The sequence below is a fragment of the Callithrix jacchus genome, chromosome 19 (genome assembly GCF_049354715.1).
Source record: "Callithrix jacchus isolate 240 chromosome 19, calJac240_pri, whole genome shotgun sequence".
Taxonomy (NCBI): Eukaryota; Metazoa; Chordata; class Mammalia; order Primates; family Cebidae; genus Callithrix; species Callithrix jacchus.
In genome coordinates, this window is record NC_133520.1 from 36,602,121 (window position 1) to 36,629,113 (window position 26,993).

Genomic DNA, 26,993 nt, shown 5'->3' on the forward strand with positions numbered 1-26,993 from the left:
CTGAAGCCAGAAGAGCATACAAACTCCCCAGCAATGTGAGTGAGGTGAGTGTAGAGAGGGAAAGACAGAGCTAAGAACTGAAGGAGGAGCACCCACTGGTTCAGAAGTTCAGCACTGGCATTTGAGTCTCCTCCATCAGATGCTATTTACTAGGTGCAGGTGCCACTAAAATAATTTTATTTATTTTGAGACAAAGTCTTGCTCTGTCGCCCAGGCTGGAGTGCAGTGGCGCAATCTTGGCTACTGCAACCTCCAGGTCCTGGGTTCAAGTGATTCTCCTGCCTCAGCCTCCCAAGTAGGTGGGATTACAGGCACACACCACTACACCTGGATAATTTGTGTGTTTTTAAATAGAGACAGGGTTTTGCCATGCTGGCCAGGCTGGTCTTGAACTCCTGACCTCATATGATCTGCTCTCCTTGGCCTCCCAAAGTGCTGGGATTACAGGTGTGAGCCACCACACATGGCCTAAAAGAATTTTATATCTACACCAGGGAGGCCTTTTTCTTTCTTAAGAAATAATTTTTAATGCTAAGGGAGGAGCACAAAGCTATGTGCATTATATTCTAAGAATGCTTTTGCCTGGCAGTCTGCATTCCACTGCACTTTCCTATGTGAATAAACCAAGAGCTGTGATGGAGAAACGACTGCTGTTTGCACTGGCTGGGCTCTCTAGGAAGGCCTCTCTCCCCGCCTCTGGAAGTGGTTACTGACTAAATGATGAGGCTTTGCAGTGGTCATGAGCCTTGCAGTGATCCTCCTGCCCCAGTCTCCCAGAGTGCTGGGATTACAGGCATGAGCCACCATGCCTGGTTCTTTTTTATCCATTTTAACCTCATGCACCCCTTTCGAGAAGAAAAAAGAGAGTTATGCCTATTTTCCCCTCTAGGTTTTTTTCATTTTTGGAAAAGGTAGAGTAAGTTATTTTGCCGCAATTGCTTGGTAACTGATTGACAGGAAACAACAAATATGTAACAAAAGTAAGTGACGCTTACTAATCACCGAGCACTGTGCAAAGCACTGTATCTGCATCATCTCATTTACGATTATCCCCGTTATAAAAAGGAGGACACTGAAGCTTCCTAGGACAAGCAGGAGGGAGCAGAGCCAGCACTAAGGCCCAGGTGGTCTGACACCAGAGTCCCTTGTGTTTAACCACTGCACCACTCATAATAAGGAGGCAGGTTTCATTGTTTTATAATTTAGATTTTTTTTTGGCTGACCCTTTGTATTAGTCTGTGTTCTTCAGAGAAATAGACCAATCGGATATGTATGTGCATGTGTGTATAATACATATTATATTATATATAATATGTAATATACATTATAAAATTCTACATATGTTATATATAACCTACAGAGATAGTTGCATGAGCTAATTTTTAATTTTACATATATTACATATATTATATGTTATGTATACATATGTATATTATATATAAATAAAATATATTTTATTATTACAAATAATAAAATAAAATGTTTGTTTTCTATATTACATATAAATACATATGCATATATTATATAGTATATGTACATATGTATATTATATATTATATATAAAGAAATTAGCTCATGCAACTATATTATATATGTTATATATGAGATAGTTGCATGAGCTTATTTATGTATTATTTATTATACATATGTAGATATATGTAATATACAAAATATATTTTATTTATATAAGGAATAATATATTTAAATATATATTTATATATAAATATATAATTTCTTATTTGTGTATAATATGTATATTTATACATATTTATATAATACATGTAATATATATAACATAAGAAATTAGCTCATGCAACTATGGAGGCTAAGTCCTGAGATCTGCAGTGGCAGGCTGCCCCAGAAGAGCCAATGGTGTAGGTTCCAATCTGAATGCCAGCAGGCTAAAGACCCAGGAATAACCAATGTTTTAGTTTGAGTCCAAAGTAAAAGGAAACAAATGAAGTCTCAGCTCAAAGGCAGTCAGGCAGGCAGGAGGAGTTCTCTCTTAGCCTAGGCAGGGTCAGCCTTTTTGTTCTCTTCAAGCCTTCAACAGATCAGATGGGGCTCACACACATTAGCAAGGACAATCTGCTTCACTTGGTCTACCGATTCAAACGTTAATATCTTTCAGAAACACCTTCACAGACACACTCAGAATAATATGTGACCAGATGTCTAGGCATCCCACAGTCCAGTCAAGTGGACACATGAAATTAACCAGCATATCCATACTCTTCCCTAGAACTACTTTGATGGATAGGGGCTGTGAATTTTTTTTGTTGTTTTTCTTTTTTTGTCTCCTCTGTCTGAATTCCTCTTCTTAGAAAGAAAAGTCACCATGAGCAGGCAAAGAAGAAACTCATGCCACTTTCATTTGGCAACCTGATTCCAGAAATCTTCTGGCAGAGACCACGTGATCCTCTTTCAGGGGTGTGCCAGGGAGCCAGTAGGCTCTGTCTACTGGATGGGAGCCTAGACTAGAGGGTCAGAATTGTCCAACTCTGAGAGTCTATGTAGCTTGGTAAGTTTGCTGTTCCTGGGTCCTTTTTGTCTCATTTTCTGTGATGAAGGAAGTGTCAGAGCTCAGTGATCATGAGGCTTTTGTTTTGGCTATTCAACTTCTTCCTCAAACTAGACAGTATTTTTTAAGGATGTAGGAAAGTGCAGTCTAAGAACACAGCCTTTGTCATTAGTCAGAGCCGAGGCTAAATTTCAGCTCTGCTGACTGCTAGGTATGTGAGTGAGTTCCTTAACCTCTGTAATACTCACAGGATTGTTGCAGATCGATATGTTAATGTATATCAAGCAAGCACTTATGGTGGTGCCTGCCAGGTGGTTAGCATCAAATAAGTCTTCACGGATACTATTATTAACAGAAGGCAGGCCCATTTCACCTGTATCAGTCACTGCCTACAGCCAATAATCAGGCCAAGAGGTCCTTTGTTGCCACCTAGTGGCCATTAGTTGCACTACACCGCATAGCTAAACCTACCTAAATGGAATTGAATACAAATGCTGGCAACTCAGGTGCCTAAATGAAAGAAAAGGCAGGGGTAAGATTATGTACCAGTGAAACGACCACCTTCGCCCTGGGAAGCTTGATTTTTAGCCTTCTGCTGCTTGGTGACAGGAGCTGCCTCATCAAGAAATCATTGATGCATGCACAACGAGATGAATAGCATTTTTTGTCATAAATTGGAAAGTTTATGTTATTATTTCTGTAGAATCTATTTACAAGATTAGTAAAATGCATGGAAAGGTGGGTAGAGAGATAAGCATGTGTTCTGATTAAATAGAGCACAGGCCAATGCAGCACGGAAGAAAAAAACCTCAGTGATTTGAGCCCACACAGGGTTTTTCAATAAAATCCAGGCCAACATGCCTTAGGCACAATGTGTTGAAGGTTTTAGCAAATTCGAGCAGAGAGCAAGCTTCAAACTCACCTCACTTCCTTCCTCCCTTGCTCCCAAGCTCCACAGAGACATCGTTTAGGGAAAAAATAGTTAGGCAGTCTCCTTCCATTTCTCCAAATGTCAAAGTGAAGTCCAACAGAAAGCAATTAACAGATGTCTGCCCAGCAGAGTGTGGGAGTACCAGGCAGCAATAAGCGCAGGGCATATCTTAGCATATCACAGGGTGGCCCCATTTACTCCCCATTACCCAACTAAAAATAGCCTCTCTACTTCCTCAGCTTTCTGTCTTTATTAGAATCAGTCCCAACAGTTTAGCTCTTTCCCCTTGAAAGCTTCCTTAAACAAGTGGCAAGTGAAAGAACTAAGTGTGGACTCTGCTCCGGTGCAAATTTCCCCGGGGAATTTCTAGCCTCTCCCTGCAAGTAATCCACCACCAACTATTCCTAAAAATTTACCCCAGGCCCCACTCAGCTGGCCCCCATCCCAGAGGTAGGATAATAACCAAACTGTCCGTGGAGAGGGATCAGAATTTGTTGCTGGGGAGAGATTATCTGTGGTTAGATAGCAAGATCTTATTTGTGACATTAAATGAGCAAACCATAAAGCATCTAAAATGATTAATTTCTCACTGGCGCTGTCAGTGAGCTGTCATCAACTGACAGTTCTGTCATAAGTGTCATTTATAATGTCACAAGTCTATTCCCCATCAATGTCATTAAACAATTATGCTTGGTTTATAAAAGAAAGGGGGAGGGAGGGGGATGCGTGGAAAGCCATATGTAATGCTTAAGCAATTATATACTTTGCTGTTCCTGGATGGCAGTCCCTGCAACAATTAAATCTTACTTGATTTGTTCATTTAGGCAAATTATCAATTATTTGGAGGCGTCAGCCTGGGTAATTTTTTCCTCTCCACTGGCAGCAGCCACAGTGCCCTGCCAGGATTGATATCAACAGGATGGAGATGGAGCTTTGATAATGAGCCCTCTCAGCGCCTGAGCCTGCAGCCCTGCTCTCTCTTTTTTTGTGCTAGGACTGCTGTGTTTTCTTTGTCAGCGTTTGGCATATGGGTGAGACCGATAATTTTGTGAGCTGTTTAAATGAAGGCAACTCTTCTAATAAGTATGCTTCCTCCTCCTTCCTTTTAAACATTTTGGTAAATATAACCTGTTAGGTAGCTACCTCCTCACTTCTTCTCTTCATGTTAGTTATGCCGGGGCCACATTGTTTTTTCTTCATGTTAGTTATGCCAGGGACACATTGTTTAACTCCCACTCCTGCCCCAGGTATCTGCTATGCATCTGTAAGAGGAAAGGCCTGTTTCAATGGATATGTTCACCAGAGCAAAAATACCAATGACCCTTTCTGAATACTCTGTAGTATCAACAGAGAAACAGATGTATGTGGTGGGGAGGAGTCTAGCCTGGGTGAAGATTTAAGACCAGACCTCGTGAGAATGTTAAAGACAGGAGGACACTCTTGCATTCTACAAAGGCACTAGGGTTTCTGGGGTCAGGCCTACAAAAGGTAAGTTTATTTATTTATTTATTTTTTGAGACCATGTTTTGCTCTTGTTGCCCAGGCTGGAGTCTAATGGTAAAATCCTGGCTCACTGCAACCTCCGCCTCCTGGGTTCAAGCAATTCTCCTGCCTCAGCCTCGAAAGTAGCTGGGATTACAGGCATGTGCCACCATGCCTGGCTAATTTTTGTGTTTTTAATAGAGACAGGGTTTCATCATGTTGGTCAGGCTGGTCTTGAACCCTTGGCCTCAGGTGATCCACCATCCTTGGCCTCCCAAAGTGTTGGGATTACAGGTGTGAGCCAACACCCAGCCTAGCGTAGGTTTCTTTCTAAAGCATTAAGGAGCAGGCCAGGGAGGGTCTGAACAATTTATCAGAAAAAAGACCCTTATATAGAATGTGGTCTGGGCAATTGTCATTTACACCTTGAGTCCTCATGTAGATCTGACCCTTTCGTGGTAGATTCCAGAAACGGGTACATAACTGTACTTGGTTCCATTTTATGACTTTGGCTGCTTGTTGCCATCTGGGGTGGACATCTGTTGTTTATGCCTGCCAGCATCTTTGCTCTTCTGTAAAGAAGACTCCTGTTTTTTTCCTGGCAGAATCATTTCTCGCTCACTCTCGGACCATGTGCTTTGGGTGTGGTTGGCCCCAGTCCCAGCTCCAGGGGTGAGCAACTGGCTAAGGCACAATCCATAAAGACATCCCATCTCTCTGGCCACAGTAATTAGTCTGGAGAAGGAATGTAGCTCAAATTGATCCAGTGGGAGTCCACCCTGAACTTTTCCTGGTACTAGTAAGATCGAGTTTGAGTCTGGAAATCCTGGCAGCTCTCTTGCCACCACAAACCAAAGTGTGTCTGAAACTGAAGCTAGTACAGAGAAAGGCAGATACAGTGTCGTTCCAGGTGGCATTGGAGCCTCCAGTGTGTGCCTGCAGCTATGTAATCCTGGGCTTTTTAATGACATCAACCAATAAGCTTCCTTTTCTCCTGAGCTTAGTCAAGATAGGTTTCTACCCTGGTAATCAGGAGAATCCTGACTAATCCAGATTTTCCCCCATTCTCAGTTCTCCAGTTCTTCCCTCTTTCATTTATGGCCAGTTTGTCTATGAGTGTCTGTCTCTATCATTACTCAAATAGCTTCCATTGTGCTTTATGTTGTAGCTTCATTTTGGTCGAATAGATTGTCTGAACTCTCTCCTCACCTCCACCTATTGACCTAATGGTAATGGAGACTTCTGGATGGGGAATTAACATCCAGCCAGCTTTTTGAAATTGTATCCTGGGATTTAGAAGCTTTTTTCACTGGCTGGCTGGATTGAAACCAACTCTTTGAATTTATCGCTGAATGTGGCTAAGACACATGTAAATATTACTCAAGAGCCCCTTACAGTCTTATCAATAATTAAATGAAGAAAGATGGGAGGGAGGAAAGAAGAAAGAAGAGGAATGGCAGAGCAGGGCACAGACCCCTGTCTCTTGCCCCCACATCCTATGTAAACACAGTGTTGTGATGTCACATTGTGGCTTCCTGAGGCCACAAATGCTTAAGGCCTTTGAAGCCACTGGGCTACGTGCAATGTGGGAACCTGGCCAATGCTCCACCTTAAGCATTGTTCAGCTTGCAGCGACCATGCCTCAAGTTCTCACTCTTACTTTATCAAATATTCTTTCCCTGTTTAGGCCCATCCATTGAATAACAGCTTCCCTCCATTCCCAACTTCTCCAATTCTCTGGCTAAGTCACATCACTTCTTTCCTACCATTGTCCCATATACCTTGTCTCAAGCTCCAGGGAGTCTCCAGTCCTTATGAGACATCATTTATAAAACCAACTGAGGATACTAAACATAGAGGGGCTTACTGGTAACCACTCTAAGGGGATGTGGAAAAACAGCCACTCAGAGATGAAGAGGGTTGTTTACTGCACCTGGCATAGTATTCAGATGGGGTCTACTCACTGCCAAAGAGAAGCCTGGCAAAATGTGGAAAATTGAATCCTGTTTGGTCCACACACCACTCATGCCAGTGATGTTCCGCTGAATTGACAGGCTGTCTGACCCCATCAGTTGGTTCTTTTTGTCATCTGGTAGACTCAGAAACAGTTCTCCCTTGAGCTCTTTAGTTTGCAAAAGATAAATACACACTGACTTGAAAGAACGATGGAGTAGAATAAACATGTGTGTCCTCTAGCTGCATTTTGCAAGAAGAATCGGAGAAAGAAGAGGAGAGAGGAAAAAAATGGGTAGTGTGACAGAGCTGGGGGCTGGAGGGAGAGGAGGAGAGAAAGACAGAGAGAGAATGACACCTGATGGCAAATCTGCCTAGACCGCCCCAGCTGTGCTATACCGGAAGTGTAGGTTTGCCCAACCCCAGCAGCTGTAACTAGGGCCCAGGTGTTTCTGGAACATTAACGTGATTCGGTGGTTGCTATCAGAACTAATGCCAGGGGGGAAATAATCTAAATTACATTTAAAAGGAATCTACCTTTTTATCTTTTAACCTTAGGCCTTCCCCAGACATGCAGAAAAATCAATCTTGGCTAATCCACTGACCAAGAAAAAGGGAAAAGAACAGAAGAAAACGTTGCTTTAAACTCCTACTTGATGCTTAAAGAGTTATCAGAGGGAAGGTGATCCGAGAGCTCACCAGCTGAAATACAAGCTCAAAGGGCCGAACCAAGCGGCTTCTTATCCATTTCCCCTGGCTGGTCATTAACCAGGGAGTCAAGGATAGAGTTACCTCACATCTTAGCTTATAGATCTTAAACCAACAACAGCCATGCTTTCTTGACATCGCTTTGCTGAGAGCTGGAAAAACTGGTTTCTTCACTATTCTTGATAGAATATAGCCAACTATATGACTGTTAGGTAGGCATTAATTGCAGAAATCAAGAGAGTTACTTGTACCTGTGATGCAATAAAGGACATATCTAATACATCTAATCTTTGTCCCTCAGTTCTTGGCACAGAACTTCAAAAACCCTTGGAATTTCCTAAGTGGTAGGAGTGTCTTGTTATTCACAAGGAGTCCTTTTGAGCATATCTGAGTTCATGCTAACAGGATGACTCATGGTGGGGGTCTTAGTTTCAAGGGAGGGGTCTGGGCACTCCAGAAAGACCAAGCACATGATTTAGAGAGTGGAACTTATGGGCCTGTCCCCAAACACCAGGGAGAGAAGAGAGACTGAATATTGAGTTCAATCACATAAATAATGATGCAATCAATTATTCCTACTTAATGAAGCCCCATATAAAAACTGATGAACAGGTCATCAAGTGAGAGGGTGATGTACCCTGACTCCATGCAGACAGAAGCTCCTGTCCTTGGGGCCATTCTAGATCTTGCTTTTTTTGTCTCTTTATCTGGCTCTTCATTTATATCCTTTATAATAAGACAGTAATTGTAAGCATCATGCTTTTTGAGGTCTGTGAGGCATTCTAGCAAATTATTCAACCTCTAGATGTTATAAGAAACCCCAAATTTGTAGCTGACTGGGCAGAAATGTGGGTAGCCTGGGACTCTACTTCAAACTAGCAGCTGAGGAAAGGGCAGTCTTGCTGGGGTCTGGTGGGGACCTTGCCCTTTAACTTGTGGGATATGATGTTAACTTGGGAAGTGGTGAAGTCAGGATTGAACCGAATTGTAGGACACCCAGTTGGTATTAGAGAATTGGTGTCAGAATGCACCCCCTCTTCAGCACGCTCAAGTAGGGAGGCCACAAAAGGGGCCATGCTGCATAAGACACGTGGTCTCTGAGCTTTATAGTGACTTCTGTCACTTTATATTTTGACAGCAATAGAAAAACTGGTGGAATATTCACTTGGGCTAAGAGGTCAAGTTCATAGAATTTGGGACTGACTGCACCAGGGGATGAAGCCCATATGACCGTTCTGCATCAGGATGACTTTTCAAATATCCAAAAAGCAAAATTTCTCTGCAATCTACTTATAATATTTCTAATTACCTCCCCTCTACAAACACCTTCATCCAGCAATCACCTCGCCCCAACTTTAATCTCAACCAGAGCACTTACTGGCACTTGGCATGAAAGGCATTTGCTGAAGTCCCAGGAAGAGAAGAGACAGACCCACGGAGGTTGCCTGTCAGACTCGCTAGAAATGGGGAACGTGGGTGTAGCAATCGATAAGGATGACCACGCAGTTTCTTACTCTTTTCTTCTTTTTCTACTGTGGTAACATGAAAACATTTATTATTTTAGCCACTTTTAAGCATCCAATGCTGTGGCATTAAATACATTCACATTGTTCTCCAACTATTACTACTGTCTAGAGCCAGAATTTTTTCATCTTCCTGAACCTAAACTCTGTACCCATTCAACACCAACTTCCCATTACCCTCATCCCCAGCCCCTGGCAATCAGCATTCTACTTTTTATCTCTGTATATGGGATCAATCTAGGTTTTGCAAGTAAGTGGAATCACAATATTTCTTCTTTAATGACTGGCTTTATTCACTTAGCATAATGTCTTCCAGGTTGATTCCCGATGTAGCGCATGTCAGAATTTCCTTCCTTTTTGAGGCTGCATAATATTCCATTGTATGTATACTTCACATTTAGTTTTCCTACTCACCTGTTAGTGGATACTTGGGTTGTTTTCACTTTTTGGCTATTGTAAATAAAACTGCCATAAACATGGGTACATACAAATATCTGTTTGAGTCTCTATCTTCAAATCTTTTGCATATATACCCAGGAACAAAATCGCTAGATTACATGGTAAGTTTTTTTATACGGTAACTCTGTGTTTAATTTTTAAAGGGAACTATTACATTTTTCCACAGCACCTGCACCATTTTTGTTACCTTTTAAAAAATATTTTCTCTAGGTCTTCAAAAATGCTCTTCTTTTTTTATACATTCATTAATTCTTACATGTGGGGTCTCACTATATTGCCCAAGGCTATCCACAGACAAGATCATAGGACACTGCTGCAGTCTCAGACTCCTGACCTCAAGTGACTGTCCCACCTCAACCTCCCAAGGAGCCGGGATTACAGGCATATGTCACCATGCTCAGCTTAAAAGTTATATACTTCTTGTGTGTGTTTTGAATTGGTAATATATTCACATGACACAAAACACAAGATTGATCACAAAGTACGTACCTTTTACTCCTGTCTCCAAGCCTTTTAGTTTCCCCTCTGGAGGTAGCCAATGTTACTATTTGCCACTGCTCTACCATAGCACCACAAGTCACCCCAATATCCAAGCAAGTTTCAAAATTCCAATCTGAGGCTGGCTTTGTGAACAGAAATGTTTTCAAATTATCTGCTGTCTGCTCAAAGAAGGGGTTAATGGAGAGCAGAACTCTGAAATGCACTGTATATAATGAATAACAAATACCCTTTTAAGATGAGTATTTTAAAACACCAACATGTTATTATCCAAAATGTATAAAAGTGTCTTTTTTTTTTCTGGCCCTGAGTACCACACTGAAAGCATAATCTAATGCCCACTCCAAAAGATTAGATCCCTCTGAAAGAAAAGAGTCAACATGCATAGCACATCACAGCACCATCCTGCATCTTTTCCATTTGGGTTCACAGTTAGACATTCCCTGGTTTAAGGGAAAGAGCATTTGCAAAATGGCTCTTGGGGCTTAATTGGCATTTCTTTCTTTTGCCGGCAGGTGTAATCCAGGAGAGGAAACTGCAAAGCAATTTAAGAACATTAGCATTGTTCCTAACTACCCACGTCCAAGGTTAGTGAATACAACTGGAAAAGCCCAAAGAGCACCTAGGGAGATTAAGGGAGGTTTTGAAGCAGAACGCATGATTTTAATGAACTTGGGCTCTGCCTCACAGAAGAAGAATCTATCTAAATACATTAGGGCCAACAGAGCAGACAGCAGACAGGAGGCAGCTACCTAAATTCGAGAGATTCTGCTCTCAGTAAGTTGTGAAACGCTGCAAATAGATTTGGGTGGATTTGAAGCCCTGAGTCGCTACAGGGTGCTAATTATGATTTCCATACTATTGGCGAGAGAGATACTCCCCAGCAGGGTGTCGAGAGCCACAACATATGCACTCCAGCTGTCCTCGTGAACCTCCCCCTTGTACCCCTCATGGCGGAGGTCTCTGCTTGGTTTCTTCCTCTCACTGAGCAGATGAATTAATTTGTTTGGTGATTGGAGAAGGATTTTTGGAAAGAAGAGTATATTATAGGTTAGTACTAAATAGAAATAATTTTGCACAGGATCATCGTTGAGTCCTTTTTAACTTCAATATAAATGTTACCTAAACAAAAAGATGTATAAAGTCAATGTGATCACATTTCAACACCTGCATCCAAACCATGAGAAATAAAATGTTATAGATTTTAAACAAATCTCATTTTTGACTCTGAGAGTTCAAAATGTACCTGATCTTTCTGTTGGGGTTCTTTGGTGAAGGGGACTTCTGGCACCAAATAACCAGAGCCAGACAAAACTTCACAAAAGAACTCTACTTATGATTATAGTTACAGCAAAAGAATGGAAATCAATCAGAGTCAGCCAAAAGGAGAGACATACACAGCAAAGTCAGAGAAGGTCTCAAATGTAAAACTTCCTTAGTCCACTTTCATGCATTCAGGGTGCATCACCCTCCTGAAAGGTTGTTAAGTTCAGAGTATTACACACAGCTGAGCTCGGTGTCCACAGTTTTTACTGGAGTTTCAGTATGCAGGCATGAATGATTAAGCCATTGACTGTGTGACTCGATCTCTAGTCCTTTCCTTCCCAAAGACTGGTCTGATATCGAGGTATCTTAAAGCCTCTATAATCTCATGGTTGGTCTTTCGGTCATGCCCAGATTCCATCCTGAGTTTTTTCCTTAACATAAACTATCTAGAGCCCTACTGTGAGTCACCTCATAAGCACAACCTATCAGACCTACCATTAACAGCAAAGACACTCCTATTACTTAGGAAATTCCAAGGGTTTGGAGGCTGCCTCCCAAAAACTAGGGACGAAACCCAGTCAAATCCTTTATTTATAAGGTAGATAGAAAACAGTAAGTGAGGCCAGGTGTGGTGGCTCACGCCTGTAATCCCAGCAGTTTGGGAGGCCAAAATGGGTAGATCATGAGGTCAGGAGATTGAGACCATCCTGGCTAACACTGTGAAAGCCAGACTCTGCTAAAAATACAAAAACGTAGCCAGGCATGATGGCGTGTGCCTGTAGTTCCAGCTATTTGGGAGGCTGAGTCAGGAGAATCCCTTGAACCCAGGAGGCAGAGGTTGCAGTGAGCTGAGATTGCACCACTGCACTCTAACCTGGGTGACAGAGTGAAACTCTTGTCTCAAAAAATAAATAAATAAAACAGTAAGGGACAGAGGAATGGGATGAGGTGGGAGATTATGAGGTCATCCAGGAAGCAAAAACTCAAGCTCTAGTTAGAGTTTATGACATCTTCTCAAGACAGTTATTTAATCATTTTGGATTTTACATATCATTCTTTTCATTTACAGCAATAATGACTGTTACCATTTAATGAGTGCTTACTCTGCACTAGATGCTGTGCCAAGTGCTTTGCCTACTTAATCTCATTTATTCTTCAACAGAAACTTGCAAATTTTGTCATTTTATGATCTCTATTTTGTAAAGAGTGGAGAGGTGATAGAGATTTCAGGAGGTTAAATAACTTGTTCAAGTAAATGGAGGAGCTGTCATTCAACCACAGCTGTGAGTCCAAATTTCTGATTCTTAAGTTTCAATTCTTAACACTATACTTACAACCCTTTGCTTGGCTTACAGGCATATTGGAAAATAAATTAGAAAAATATGAATAATTTATCATCTGAGAGGGAATAACCTTGTAAGTCAAGGTTATAAGATTACCATTATTATTATGTCACTGATTATTACTACTAGCAATATTATTTAATTTTTACACTTCACATTAATCTGTCTACTTATTGCAAAAGTGGTTTCTACTTAGTGTATGAGTTCCTATTATAAAGAATCCTCTTTTAGAGAGAAAGCAAGTCTTTATATTATAATAAGCAAAATTCCATGTAGTTCCTCAAACATTTGTTATAAAATTATAATACGTAATATGTGCCAACTTGTAATGTACAACTTGGAAGGTATAGAACGATGAGTAAAACATAGGCTCTCACCAGCAAGAAAAGCATGCATAGAATAACACAACTTAAGGCAGAATGTGGTAAGTGTCCAAACACTCATAGAAAGCCCTCTGCTGGTTCAGAGGAGAGAAAGGATAGCATATAAGCCTCAGGGGATCAAGAAGAATTTTGTATCCACATCCTGAAGGACAAACAAAATTTGGAGAGACTTGGATGGGTAAGAAGATGGGATTTCCTGAAGAAAGGGATCTATTAGCAAAATTAGACCAGGATCTGTCACACTTATAATGCATCAATGGGTTGTGACAGTACTTCTGTATCCACAATTTTTACTAGGGCTTCATTATGTAGATGTAATTGATTAAACCACTGGCCATGTGCCATTAAACCAGGCGCGATTCAGAATGTTCTAAAGGATGGGAATGAGTATACAGTTTAGTGGTAACATATTTTTGTAGGATGAACACAGCATTTAAAATTTTTTAAAAATTGGCATCATCAAAATTCTATTAGCTTTATTAATGTTGAGTGAAGCTCTGAACTCCTCCAGCACCAGTTTGCCCATTCTAAAAATGAGGGCAGATACTACCTAATTCTTAAGGCTTTTCTTAGAGTTAAATGAAAAATATATTGAAAAACTTACATTCTGTGAACTAAATAACATTAAGCAAACATTAGGTTTTACAATTTTTGTTGTTGTTTGTTTGAATTACAGGAAACCAGCAGAGCTATGACAAACAATATCAATGAAAAAAAAAATTGGAAGCATACCCTGGAGGGTGGGGACAGTAGGGTTAGGATGCCAGAGTGAGGAGGCTGAGCTTTGTCCAGTAGGAACAACAGGAACTAACAAGTCAGTCCATGTCATGTTTTGTGTTGTTTTGGTTTGGTTTGTTGAAGGTGATTATAAAAGCATTAGTACTTATTATTTCAAGAATAGCAAGCATTAACTGAGAAAAAGTAAAATTGTTTATCTGAAACTTTCAGTGAGAATAAGCATGGAATGTGATGCAAATTTGTCTTTGAAGATTATGTGAGCGGGTTTATTTTTTCAGTGGTAACACCTTGGAGAATAGACAAAAGGCCAAAGACACTTACCTGGCTTCCCCATTTCCCCATCTAGAAGTCAGAGTATGGTACGATGGTCTGTGAAGATGACTTTCAGGCCAAGAACTTGAAGCATTTCCAGCAATAACTCCAGCAGTCTGCATAATTATCTTTCTGCCTCTCAGTTTGCCTTAACTAGTCCATAGAAGCTGAGGGAATGAGAAATGTGACTCCTCATTTGGCTTCATAGAGCTGAAGAGAGTAGAGAAAAACATCTATTAATTTAAAGTGTCCAAAATATTCATGTGCAATTCATTTTCTAATAAGTAGAGATTTCAAAGAGATTTACCTTAACTAGGTCTGACTGTAAAAATTTAATCAAATCATTTAAATTAACTCATTTAAATATTTGGGTGGGCTTTAATATCACAGAGTTAGAACCTAAATACTTTATTTTTAATACCGAGATAAACTATTTTAAATCAGTTTATTATAAAATGTTCAAAATTCTAAAACACAAAGAGGATAATGTGATAAATTTTGCTGTACTCTTCACCTATATTCACCAAATGTCAAGAGTTTGCTGTACTTACTACATATATCCTTCCTTCTCATCTTTAACAAATATATAAAAGCTTCCTATAAGTTTTGCACATTTCATTACATTTATGTATGTTTTTTGTTATTGTAAATAGATATATCTCCTCCATTAAAACCTCTAACTAGTTATTGTTCGTATTTAATGAGGTTACTAATTTCTATCAGTTATTTTGTATTATCTTTTATTAAATTCTATATTGTTTATAGTAGTAGTCTTTTTCACCAGTTCTCTTGATTCTTCAAATATAGAATATCTTCATTATTACATACATTTCTAGAAATTCTACAGTTTTGCTTCGTATTTTCCATTTAACTCAAAAGTCTTTAAGAAAGATAATCTGTTGATTATTTCTGATTTAACTGTAATTTTGGAGGAAAAAGAGCTGGATTGTTATGTCTGTTTTCTAAAATTAACTGAGGTTTTCCTTTGTGTTTTAATGCATGCTAAATGTCTACAAATGACCAAAAGCACTAGAAAAAAAAAAAGGATATTCTTTACGATTAGGATTCAGAGTTCAATATATAGCTCTATGATCTACTGGTTTTAGCCCTTCTATATTCTTGATTTTTAAAAAAAATTTCACTGTCTTGAAAAAAAGTTATAAAAATCTTTTGTTATTTGTATTTATCCATTCTTTCGTATTCTATATTTTTTGCTTGTAAAAGTTGCAATTTTACTTTCTGCATAGATATTGGTAACTATTACGTCTTTACCATGTATTGTATTTGTTAGATCCCTTAAACGACCTTCATCTCTTTCCAGGTTTGTCGGCATGAAATCTATCTCATTCTGATATTCTGATCATGTCCTCTGCTTTCTTTTTATTTTTACTTGACTGATATATTTTGATCTGTATTTTTACTCTTAGCCTTTCTAATCCACTTTTCTTCCTTGGTATGTTTTATATAACAGCATGGGGTTAGGTTTTGCTTTGTTAAGATCAAGATTTTTTTCTTGTTTAGGTAAGTACATTTACATTTATTGATACCATCAACATTGTTTTCTCAGTTCTGACATATTGTGTTATATGTTATTTCTTTGTTGAATCATGTGAAAGTGCTAATAGCCTATTGTTTGTGACCTACCAAAATGCCAATTGTATCCATAAATATTGACATATTTACATATGTCTCTGACTTTTAATGTTCACAAACATACACAATATGAATGCAAAGCGCTTTAATTTGTGATTTTTTAATTTTAATTTTTTTTTTTTTTGAGACGGAGTTTCGCTCTTGTTACCCAGGCTGGAGTGCAATGGTGCAATCTTGCCTCACTGAAACCTCTGCCTCCCGGTTCAGGCAATTCTCCTGCTTCAGCCTCCTGAGTAGCTGGGATTACAAGCACGACCAGGATGGTCTCGATCTCTTGACCTCATGATCCACCGGCCTCGGCCTCCCAAAGTGCTGGGATTACAGGCTTGAGCCACCGCGCCTGGCTTGTTTTTTAATTATTTGAAATTTAGAAAGTCTTTTTTTATATTCTAGTGGTTATCATTATTTAATGCTCTTATTCCTTCTATAAAATCTCAACCAGTAATCATTTTTTCTCCCCTCTTCTCTCTTCCCACTAACCGCATTATCTCTAGTATTAACTTAATGAGAAATTTTAAGGCAGCTCAAGCTTCAACTACTTCCATTGTCAGCCTGAAGCAATATCCTCTTGCTCCCACCTAGCACATATCAGGCAATCTGTAAGATTCTTCTTCTTTCCATTGACTCACTCCCTTCTTGTCTCATGTTTGTTCGTTTTTATTATCTGACACTGTCATAGCACACATCATCAGTACACTTTTTAAATTTGTATCTCCAATTTCAAGTTGTTGTTCTATATTGAAATGCATTCACACTTATCTCTGAGAACTTGTACTGAATTTTCTAGAATCACTTATTGCTCCTTCTCCAGTAAATGTCTCAGGAACAGCTCATGAGAGTAACATTCCATGAGATCTTGCAGTTCACAATGCTGGACTCTTTCCTCCTAACCCATACAGCCTTTGACCTTCATCTTCTTTTCGTGATTTTCTTTAAAATATTTCTCTTGTTTCTAAACAGAAGATGTTGCTGTTAATAATTCTGATTTGTGTGTGCATTTGTTTTTGAGACAGGGTCTCACTGTGTCACCCAGGATAGACCAGTGGCACAAGCATAGCTCACTATGGCCTCGAACTCCTAGGCTCAAGTGGTCCTCCCACTTCAGCTGCCCAAAGTGCTGGGATTACAGCTGTGAACTGAGAGATCTAATTCAAATATGATTTTCTATCTCTTAAAATCACTTGGTCTTTTTGTCTGAATTTTCAGAGGTTTTTTTGTCTGTTTGTTTGTTTTTAACTTTTAAAGTCCAGTTATTTTATTAGGATTTCCCTGGTGATAACTGTTATGGGTTGATTTTTCCACTTAAAATAAATATGTAAATCTTAAAATGTCTTCTATTTCAGCAAACTCTTCCTGATTTATAATTGAATTTTCATTTTTCTTCATTAGGAACTGTTTTGTTAGATCCTCCTTTTTTTCATTATTTCTTTATCTTTGCTTGTCTTCTCATCTTTCATCTTGTCTCAAATCATTTTTATCTTTTTCTTTATTTCTGTTTGATTTCCTTCATTTTTCCTTTTCTATCTTTTGATTTTTCTTACTGTATTTCTCTAAGTATCTTTTTTCCCATGTGTTGCTACTTATTAGTCTTTATTTATTAGTGTATTTTTAAAAATAACTCTTTCCTGAGTTCTGTAAGTTCTCAGTTCATAGTCATTGGCTATCTAACTATTTCTTCTATTTCTGGCTTATACTATTCTTTCAAAGTGTCTATTGTTTCTTTAATTTCTTTTCTCTCACTTTGCTATGGCATGTGTGATATTATGATTTATATAGTTTATATGTAGACACACATATACAGGTTTTCATCCACAGTTCCTGGATCATGACTCGATAACTCTGGTTACAGTTTTCCTTTATCATGTGGGGTGCCTCATGTCTTTGAAGCAGACCTCAGGAAACAGAATCTCTCTCTTTGACCTCCCGTCCTCCTCTCCCCTGCCCAAGGCAGGACTCTAATCTGATTATGGGCTAAAAGACTCTCATTCAGAGTGTGTCCTGCCCCACCACCCTAGAGGAGGGGATGCTGCACAGATAGGCCAAAAACAAAAACGTCTCAGCAGGCAGGCCTTGCTGAGTCTAGATCATGCACTTTTTGCCCAATCACATTTCTGAATGGTTGTCAATCATGCTTATGTAAAGAAGCTACTGTAAAAACCCAAAAGGACAGGGCTGAGAGAGCTTCCAGATGGCTGACACGTGGAGGAGGTTCCTGGAGGGTGCTGTGTCAGGGGAGGACGTAGAATCTCCACATCCCTTCCCCCATGCCTTGCCCTATGTGTCTCTTCATCTGTATGCTTTGTAATATACTTTATAATAAACTGGTAATCTCAAGTGTTTCCCTGAACTGCTTCAGCAAATTAATCAAACCAGAGGGGGTCGCGGAACCCCGACTTGAAGCCAGTAGGTCAGAAGTTCCAGAGGCTCAGATTTGCAGCAAGGAGTATCTGCCACAAGGGTGTGTTGGTGCCGGCAGTCTTGGGGACTGAGCCCTCAGCCTATGGGATCTAATGCTATCTCCAGGTAACTAGTGTGGGAATTGAACTAAAGGCGAATTTGAGGTGAATTTGAATTGAATTAGTTGGTGTCCACTGTTTGTTGGTGGGGAACCCCTCCCAAAAGTCTGTGGTCACAGAAGGCTTCTGTGTTCATTGCTGTGGTATGAGAACAAAGGAAAAAAATGTGATTTGAGTGTTTTTCTGAATCAGCATGTTACAATTTTCATCTGCTTTGTTTTCACTTTTTCTGGTGTTATTTATTTGTTATCATCTTTTTAATAATAACTTTGTATTTTTTTTCTGTGTGTCCCCTGTTTAAATGAAATGGCTTTTTCTAGACTATTAGGTGACGGTTCCTCATCATTGGAGTCCAGGGAACGCACTAGGGTCATTCTCTTAGCTTTATCTTTCCTTGTTACTAAGAAGGACTCAAAATACATCATCCGATCCATCTCTCAGTCCAAAGCCTGGCCAAGACGGTTTGCTGCCTTCAGTCCTGTGTTTCCTAGAGCTCTCCCCTGTAGATGAGGCATTTTGTTGTTACACGACTTCCCGGGATCGGATTCCTCTGGGCCCACAATCTCCTCCCCACACTACCTACCATCTCAGCTGTCCAGAGTCATTTCCCAGCTCAGTGTGTCTGCTTCTGGCAGTTTTCCCCTCAGGATGAGACTACATTTTTGGAAAGGGATATGAGTTGGATATTTTGGTGATCATCAAGGGTTTGCTCTACTGTCTCATTGTCGGGTGTGATGCCATGTACAGGCTCCGCTTTCACTTGCAACTCTGAACATACCAGAACTTGTAGTTTCAGTTATTCGCAGGCTTGTCCACAGAGATTTTTATTCCAGGTGAGGCCTTCTTTTGAGGGTGAGTCTTTATGGGTGATCTTGGGTTCTATAGCTTACAGGGCTTGTCAAAGGTTTGTACTGAGCCCACCACTCTCTTTTCCTGTTTCTGCCACCTTGCACTATCTGAATTCCAGTGTTTCTACCCTGCTCTATTACTGCCACCTCTCCACAGTGGATTGCCTTTAGATGCCATTGTCATATGTGGTTTTGACTATACTCACCAATACTCTATCACCTAGTATTTAAAATACACAATCTATGCATATTTTTACACTATTCTTAATTTTCTATTTGGTTTTCTGGAGCAGTTTTGAAAAGACTGAAAAACTACACTGCCACCGTAATCTCACTAGGACCAGAACTCAGGATATTTTTTATAGAATGTGGAAGAATTAAGCTTCCACATATTCTTTATAAAATCTTATAATTTAGAATATGAGTTCTCTAAAAATCTTAAAGGTCACAGAGTCCGATACGCTCCTGTAATAGGAAAGATAATTGAGGTCCAGAGAGTGAAAAAGACTTTCTCAAAGCCCGTGTAAAAAGTAGTAGAGCCAAGTAAGAAATATAGCTTTCACAGAATCTTGATATTAGCGGGAACCTCGGGGCACGTGGTCCATCTTCTTACCCAGTGTACAGAATTCCCTAGGAAGAGAGGCAGCTGATATCTCCTTGAATTTTTTTTTTTTTTTTTTTGAGACAGAGTCTCACTCTGTCACCCAGGTTGGAGTGCAGTGACTCAATCTCAGCTCACTGAACCTCCACCTCCTGGGTTCAAGCGATTCTCCTGCCTCAGCCTCCTGAGTAGCTGGGATTACAGGCATGCGCCACCACGCCCAGCTAATTTTTGTATTTTTATTAGAGACAGGGTTTCACCATGTTGGTCAGGCTGGTCTCAAACTCCTGATCTCGTGATCTACCCATCTCAGCCTCCCAAAGTGCTGGGATTACAGGCATGAGCCACCGTGCCCGACCCCCTTGAATATCTTAAAGGAGGAGATGTCTAACTCAACCATTTCCCCATGTGGTAAGGACAAGCTTATCTTTTCACTTTTTTTTTTTTTGAAAAGTATAAACAGACACAGACAAGGATGAAGTGATGCAGGTGTCACTGCATTTGTTCTCTGTTTCCTCTTGGTTTAGAAGCTGACTTGGAAGCACCTCGAGGCTGATTCACAGTCTGAGTTGGAAACAATCTTCAAGTTCATCTAGTCTAGTGTGATGTCATTAGTCTATGCTTAAACATGCCTGGCAGCTCACTCTGTCATCAATTGTTCAGTTCTTCCTAAAGTGAGATGATGCACATGAGTGTATTTGTGGATTACGCAACATTATATAAATCTAAGATTGTCAGATTTCTTATATTGAATGGAATTTTCTTCCCTTTAACTTCTAAGCATTGTTCTTGGTTCTGCCCTCTGAATCTATGCAGAATAACTCTCATTACTCTTGTACTTTGCAATGCTTGAAATGCTGGAAGACAGCTACTGGGCTCCTTCCTCGTGGCTAAGGCTTATCTTTTTCCATGCTTATAAACACAGCCAGCACTTTGATTCCTCTTGTGGCATTGTCTCCAGTCCTCCCAGCAATCTGTTTAATCTCCTTTTAACACACTAGAGCTTATGAATGTTTCTCTTAATATGCCAAAAATCAAGAGTGGCACTGAACTTTCTTCCACTCAGCGTCACACTTGTATCAGCACATTGTAAGACAATGAGTCATTCCAGTGCTCCTTATTAAGCCTGATTTGTTTTCAGCTTGCACTCAACTAAAAACACCTAATATTTTCCAGTGAACTTCTAGTAAAGCAGTTCTCCCACTTCTTGGGTGTGTAGGTAGTGGATATTTTTGGTCCTAGATGTAGGAAAATAGCTTTGTAAGCACCAACACAAATCCTGGCAGAACTCCAGTGACTTACTGAACCTGGGGACCTCGACTCTTTTGGGCATCAAGGTTCTCTCTGATATGCTCCATACCTTCCTTGTGATTCAATTCTTCCTTGGCTGTTTCTGCGCTCTTCCTTTGTATTTGAATATCGTACTCCTAGATCGAGATGTCCAAAGAAAAGTGGTGGGTCCACAATCCCCTTCTCACTCTTGGTAATAATTTCTACCACTTTCTGCCACTCCCCTGGCACCACTGCTATTTCCTGTTTACCGCTATCTGTACCCGTATGTCACTGAGTACCCAAGCAGTGGTACATGCTCTCCTCGTTCTCCCGTGTACTTTTTTTTCTTATTAATACAGTATTTATTTGTCTTTTCTCTGTCAAACCCTGAGCCAACCATGTTCCCCAGGCTACCCGGGGAGGTATAGGAAAAGGAACACACAGGGCCCACCAGATATGGGAGAAAGAACTATGGGAGGTGGACGCAGCTCCTTCACAAGGTGAAGAGGATGAGAAAGGCCACCATCAGGCAGAAGAGCTCCAAGGCCTCCCAGAAGGCAAAGCCCAGAAGGGTGTAGGAGAAGAGCTGCCGCTTCAGAGAAGTGCTCCTGGCATAACCAACAATGAGTCTCTCAAACACAGTCCCAGCCCCAGAGCCGGCCACTCCAACTACAGCAGCCCCAGCCCCAGCCCCAATGAACTTGGCTGCTGTGTTGATGTCCCTTGAAATGGTGCTGGTTTGGAAGCTGTGGCTAAGGACAAGTGAGGTAAGGGGACATGAGACTGCCAAGCTGCTGAGACTCTCATCTGTCAGTGTCTCTGGTTGTTTCAGCACCACTGAGGATAGTGGACAACTCATCAGCTGTGAGGCACTCTTGACCAAGGAGGGAGTGGAGGCGAACTTGGAGCAAGCATAGATTTTCAGCGGGTGAGGGGCTGTGGCAGAGAGCTGCTCTGGGTGCAGAGAAAACCGGAAGACTCTCCTGTTTCACATACGTTGGAGGGTCAGGAGGAGGGAACGATTTGGAAGACATAAAATTGGATGGTGTATATTGACCCTCTTTAAGAGGCAGATATCTGCTGTCAGCACATCTTGATATACATTCCCTGTCCACTCATTATCCAGGATAGCACCTTTATGTCTTCTAACACCCTGTATTTCCTTATCTATGAAACAGGGATATTTAGTGATAACCTGCATTTCCTTAGAACATTCCTAGTAATATAACTGATTTTTTTCTCACTCCCCTATTTACCATGTAGACCTAATCTATTGAAGCCATATACTAAAGAAGACCCTTATGGTGCTAAGGAGTACATCTTGGGGCCAAGAAATCAAAAGCCTCCACCCTAGTGTGTATTTTCAAGTGCTGGCTGGCCAGTTTCTATCAATGATCCACTAAACCACTAATGAAAGCCTCAAAAATAAACATAATGCAAAACAAACACTTGGAGAGAAAGGTTAAGTTAATTTTTAAGTACTTTCCTAGCATTTTTTCCTGCTAATGCCCAAGTACTCCTCAAAGGATGTGTTTTTATGTTGATAAGGGAGAGTGGAGGCTACGAAAAGGAAATAGGACTAAAAGATGAGAACAAGGGTGAAGCATGGACTGGTCTATGAGCTGGGATTCAAACGGCACATTTCCCACTTCCAGAATTGTGGTGAACACCATGAGGTCAATAAAGATTACCAAGAGAGATGTATTTTCATATTTCTTCACTGTTAAATGAATATAAATGAATATATACATATACTTCATACATTCACCTACTCTATCTCTGTTTGAAAGATCAAATATTCCCATTACCCATCACAGAATTTCTCTACCTGCCCATCACCACTCTCATCTACTTCCCTATTCTCTTAGAACCTGAGTTTTCTGTTTATCAAATCTTCTGTTTTTCTTTATTATTTTATGACCTATATTCTTATTTCTGAACAATATATTAGTCTTGCATGTTTTTTAACTTTACATAAGTGGAATTATACTGTATATTTCTTTGCCCTGCTTTTTTGTCTGTTCAGTTTCATATTCCTGAGATTCATTTATGTTGCTGTATATTGCTATAGTTCATTTATTTCTACTGGTATATAGTATCACATTTATTCAGCAATATAGTATCCATTCTATTGTTGATGAACATTTGGATTGTTTCCAATATTATTTTTTAACCACAGAAAGTGCTAGGATTAATATTCCTATGCATGTCTCCTGGTGGTATGGACCAGAGTTTCTGCAGGTGTATACCAAGGAAGAGAGTTGCTGGGTCAAAAGTTATATGTATTTTTAAGTAAACTGGGTAATTCTAAGTTTAAAAAATGGCACCAATTTTCATTTTTACATACTGTGTATAAGAGTTCTGATTGAAGTCACATCCTTGCCAAACTTGAATAGTCAAACTGTTTAATTTTTGCCAATTTATTGAATATGAAATATTTCCTTATGGTTTCAATTAGCATTTACCCATGAATGAGGTTAAGGGTTTGTTTTATGGTTTTCTTCATTTCTAGTTCTTTATCTTCTTGTAGTTTATTCATTTTAATGGATGTTTGGGTGGTTCTTGAGACATTTTTAAATGGATTCTGTGTGCTAATTATTTGACAATTATATATGCGAAACAATTTTTATTACCCTTTGAAAAATCAAACTTCTTAATTTTAATCTGGTTTCATTGGGTGGTTTGTCTATGCATGAGATAATATGTCTCCCCAGTTCCTGTCTTGCCTGTTTATTTATGTAACAGTTACCTCGATGAGCAAACGTTTTTAATTTTGATATCTGGTTTATTAGTTACTTCCTTTTATAATTATTGTTTTCAATATCTAAAAAATTTTCAACTTCAGAAAATATCTTCCTATTTTCTTCAAAAATCTTTTCAATTTTTGCTTTTAATTTTACATCTATTTGTTATTTGTTTTGTATGGTGAGATAAGGGTTTGGAGTTCATTTTTTTCCCCCATAGATATTCAGTTGACTGAGCACAGTAGTTAAAAATGTTTGTTGTTGTTGTTGTTGTTGTTGTTGTTGTTGTGTTTTTAAAGATGGAGTCTCACTCTGTCACCCAGGCTTGAGTGCAGTGGCCTGATCTAGGCTCACTGCAACTCCACCTCCTAGGTGCAAGCAATTCTCCTGCCTTAGCCTCCTGAGTAGCTGTGATTACATGTACATGAGCCCCCACACCACTATGTCTAGATAATTTTTGTATTTGTAGTAGAGATGGAGTTTCACCACGTTGGCCAGGCTGGTCTCAAATTTGTGACCTCAAGTGATCCATCTGCCTTGGCCTCCCAGTGCTGGGATTACAGGCATGAGCTACTGCGCCAGCAAGCTGAAAAACTATTTTCTATTGAATCATTTCAGTGTCTTTATCAAAAATCAGTTGACTGTATCATTGTGAGTCTATTTTGAATTATCTATTCCGTTTTGGTAGTTTTCATCCAATATGTCTTCATTTAGTTTTTCTGCCCCATTCTTTGTCTCTTCTTCTGCGTCTCCAATTACACATATATTAGACTGCTTAATATCTTTACACAGGACTCTAAAGCTTTGTTTCTTTTTATTCAATATTTTCCTCTCCATTTCTCAGCTTGTGTAATTTCTATTGTTCTAGTTTTATGTTTATTGACTTTCCTCTACCATCTTCAATCTGCTATTAAACCCATTTAGTAAATTTTTCATTTTAGTTATAGATTTTTCTGCTCTAAAATTTTCATTTTGTTCTCTTTTGTAGGTTTGATTTCTCTAATTATATTTCCCATCTGTTCATTATGAATATATCTTCCTCTGAGTTCTTAAACATATTCATAATAGCTGCTTTAAAGTCTCTGTCTACTAATTGCAACATCTGCATCATCTTGGAGTTGGGGTCTTTTGACTTATTTTATTTTTTTAATTTTTTTCTCTTAGTTTATTTTTATTGCTTTTTATTTTTTAATTTTTTATAGCGTTTTAGGTTTTGGGGTACATGTGCAGAATATGAAAGATAGTTGCATAGGTACACACATGGCAGTGTGTTTTGCTGCCTTCCTCCCCTTCACCCACATTTGAAATTTCTCCCCATGCTATCCCTCCCCAGCTACCCCACCCCAATTGTCCCTCCCCTATTCCTCCCAATAGACCCCAGCATGTAGTACTTCCCTCCCTGTGTTCATGTGTTCTCATTGTTCATCACCCACCTATGAGTGAGAATATGTGGTGTTTCATTTTCTGTTCTTGCGTCAGTTTGCTGAGAATGATGTTCTCCAGATTCATCCATGTCCCTACAAAATACACTAACTCATCATTTTTTACTGCTGCATAATATTCCATGGTGTATATGTGCCACATTTTCCCAGACCAGTCTATCATCAATGGGCATTTGGATTGGTTCCAGGTCTTTGCTATTATAAACAGTGCTGCAATGAACATTCACGTGCATGTGTCCTTATAGTAGACTGATTGATAGTCCTTTGGATATATACCCAGTAATGGGATTGCTGGGTCAAATGGAATTTCTATTTCTAGGTCCTTGAGGAATCACCACACTGTCTTCCACAATGGTTGAACTAATTTACACTCCCACCAGCAGTGTAAAAGTGTTCCTATTTCTCCACATCCTCTCCAGCATCTGTTGTCTCCAGATTTTTTAATGATCGCCATTCTAACTGGTGTGAGATGGTATCTCAATGTGGTTTTGATTTGCATCTCTCTAATGACCAGTGATGATGAGCATTTTTTCATATGTTTGTTGGCCTCATGTATGTCTTCTTTTGTAAAGTGTCTGTTCATATCCTTTGCCCATTTTTGAATGGGCTTGTTTGTTTTTTTCCTGTAAATCTGTTTGAGTTCTTTGTAAATTCTGGATATCAGCCCTTTGTCAGATGGGTAAACTGCAAAAATTTTTTCCCATTCTGTTGGTTGCCGAGTCACTCTAGTGACTATTTCTTTTGCCGTGCAGAAGCTGTGGAGTTTGATTAGGTCCCATTTGTCTATTTTGGCTTTTGTTGCCAATGCTTTTGGTGTTTTGTTCATGAAGTCCTTGCCTACTCCTATGTCCTGAATGGTTTTGCCTAGATTTTCTTCTAGGGTTTTTATGGTGACAGGTTTTATGTTTAAGTCTTTAATCCATCTGGAGTTAATTTTAGTGTAAGGAGTCAGGAAGGGGTCCAGTTTCTGCTTTCTGCACATGGCTAGCCAGTTTTCCCAACACCATTTATTAAACAGGGAATCCTTTCCCCGTTGCTTGTTTTTGTCAGGTTTATCAAATATTGTATAGTTGTAGATATGCTGTGTTGCCTCCAATGCCTCTTTTCTGTTCCATTGGTCTATATCTCTGTTTTGGTACCAGTAACATGCTGTTTTGATTACTGTAGCCTTGTAGTATAGTTTGAAGTCTGGTAGTGTGATGCCTCCCACTGTGTTCTTTTTGCTTAGGATTGACTTGGCTATGTGGGCTCTCTTTTGGTTCCATATGAAGTTCAAGGTGATTTTTTCCAGTTCTGTGAAGAAAGTCAATGGTAGCTTGATGAGGATAGTGTTGATTCTGTAAATTACTTTTGGCAGTACAGCCATTTTTACGATATTGATTCTTCCTAACCATGAACATGGAATGTTTCTCCATCTGTTTGTGTCCTCTCTTATTTCGTTGAGCAGTGGTTTGTAGTTCTCCTTGAAGAGGTCCCTTACGTTCCTTGTAACTTGTATTCCTAGGTATTTTATTCTCTTTGTAGCAATTGTGAATGGCAGTTCGTTCTTGATTTGGCTCTCTTTAAGTCTGTTATTGGTGTATAGGAATGCTTGTGATTTTTGTACATTGATTTTGTATCCTGAGACTTTGCTGATATTGCTTATCAGTGTCAGAAGTTTTTGGGCTGAGACAATGGGGTCTTCTAGGTATACTATCATGTCGTCTGCGAAGAGAGACAATTTGTCTTCCTCCTTTCCTATTTGAATACCCTTTATTTCTTTTTCTTGCCTGATTGCTCTGGCTAGAACTTCCACTACTA

The 26,993-nt window shown here is 39.6% G+C and overlaps 1 long non-coding RNA gene and 1 pseudogene across 1 annotated transcript in view; both read right to left on the reverse strand.

Moving 5' to 3' along the window:
- Positions 1–12,335: 12,335 nt before the first annotated feature.
- LOC144580335 (uncharacterized) overlaps positions 12,336–26,993 on the reverse strand; it is a 77,063-nt gene continuing 62,405 nt past the window's right edge. Inside the window, exon 3 of the long non-coding RNA XR_013529639.1 lies at positions 12,336–14,327. This is a non-coding gene — a long non-coding RNA (uncharacterized LOC144580335). The remainder of the gene's footprint in view (positions 14,328–26,993) is intronic.
- LOC118149521 (ATP synthase F(0) complex subunit C2, mitochondrial pseudogene) lies at positions 21,475–22,255 on the reverse strand (annotated as a pseudogene).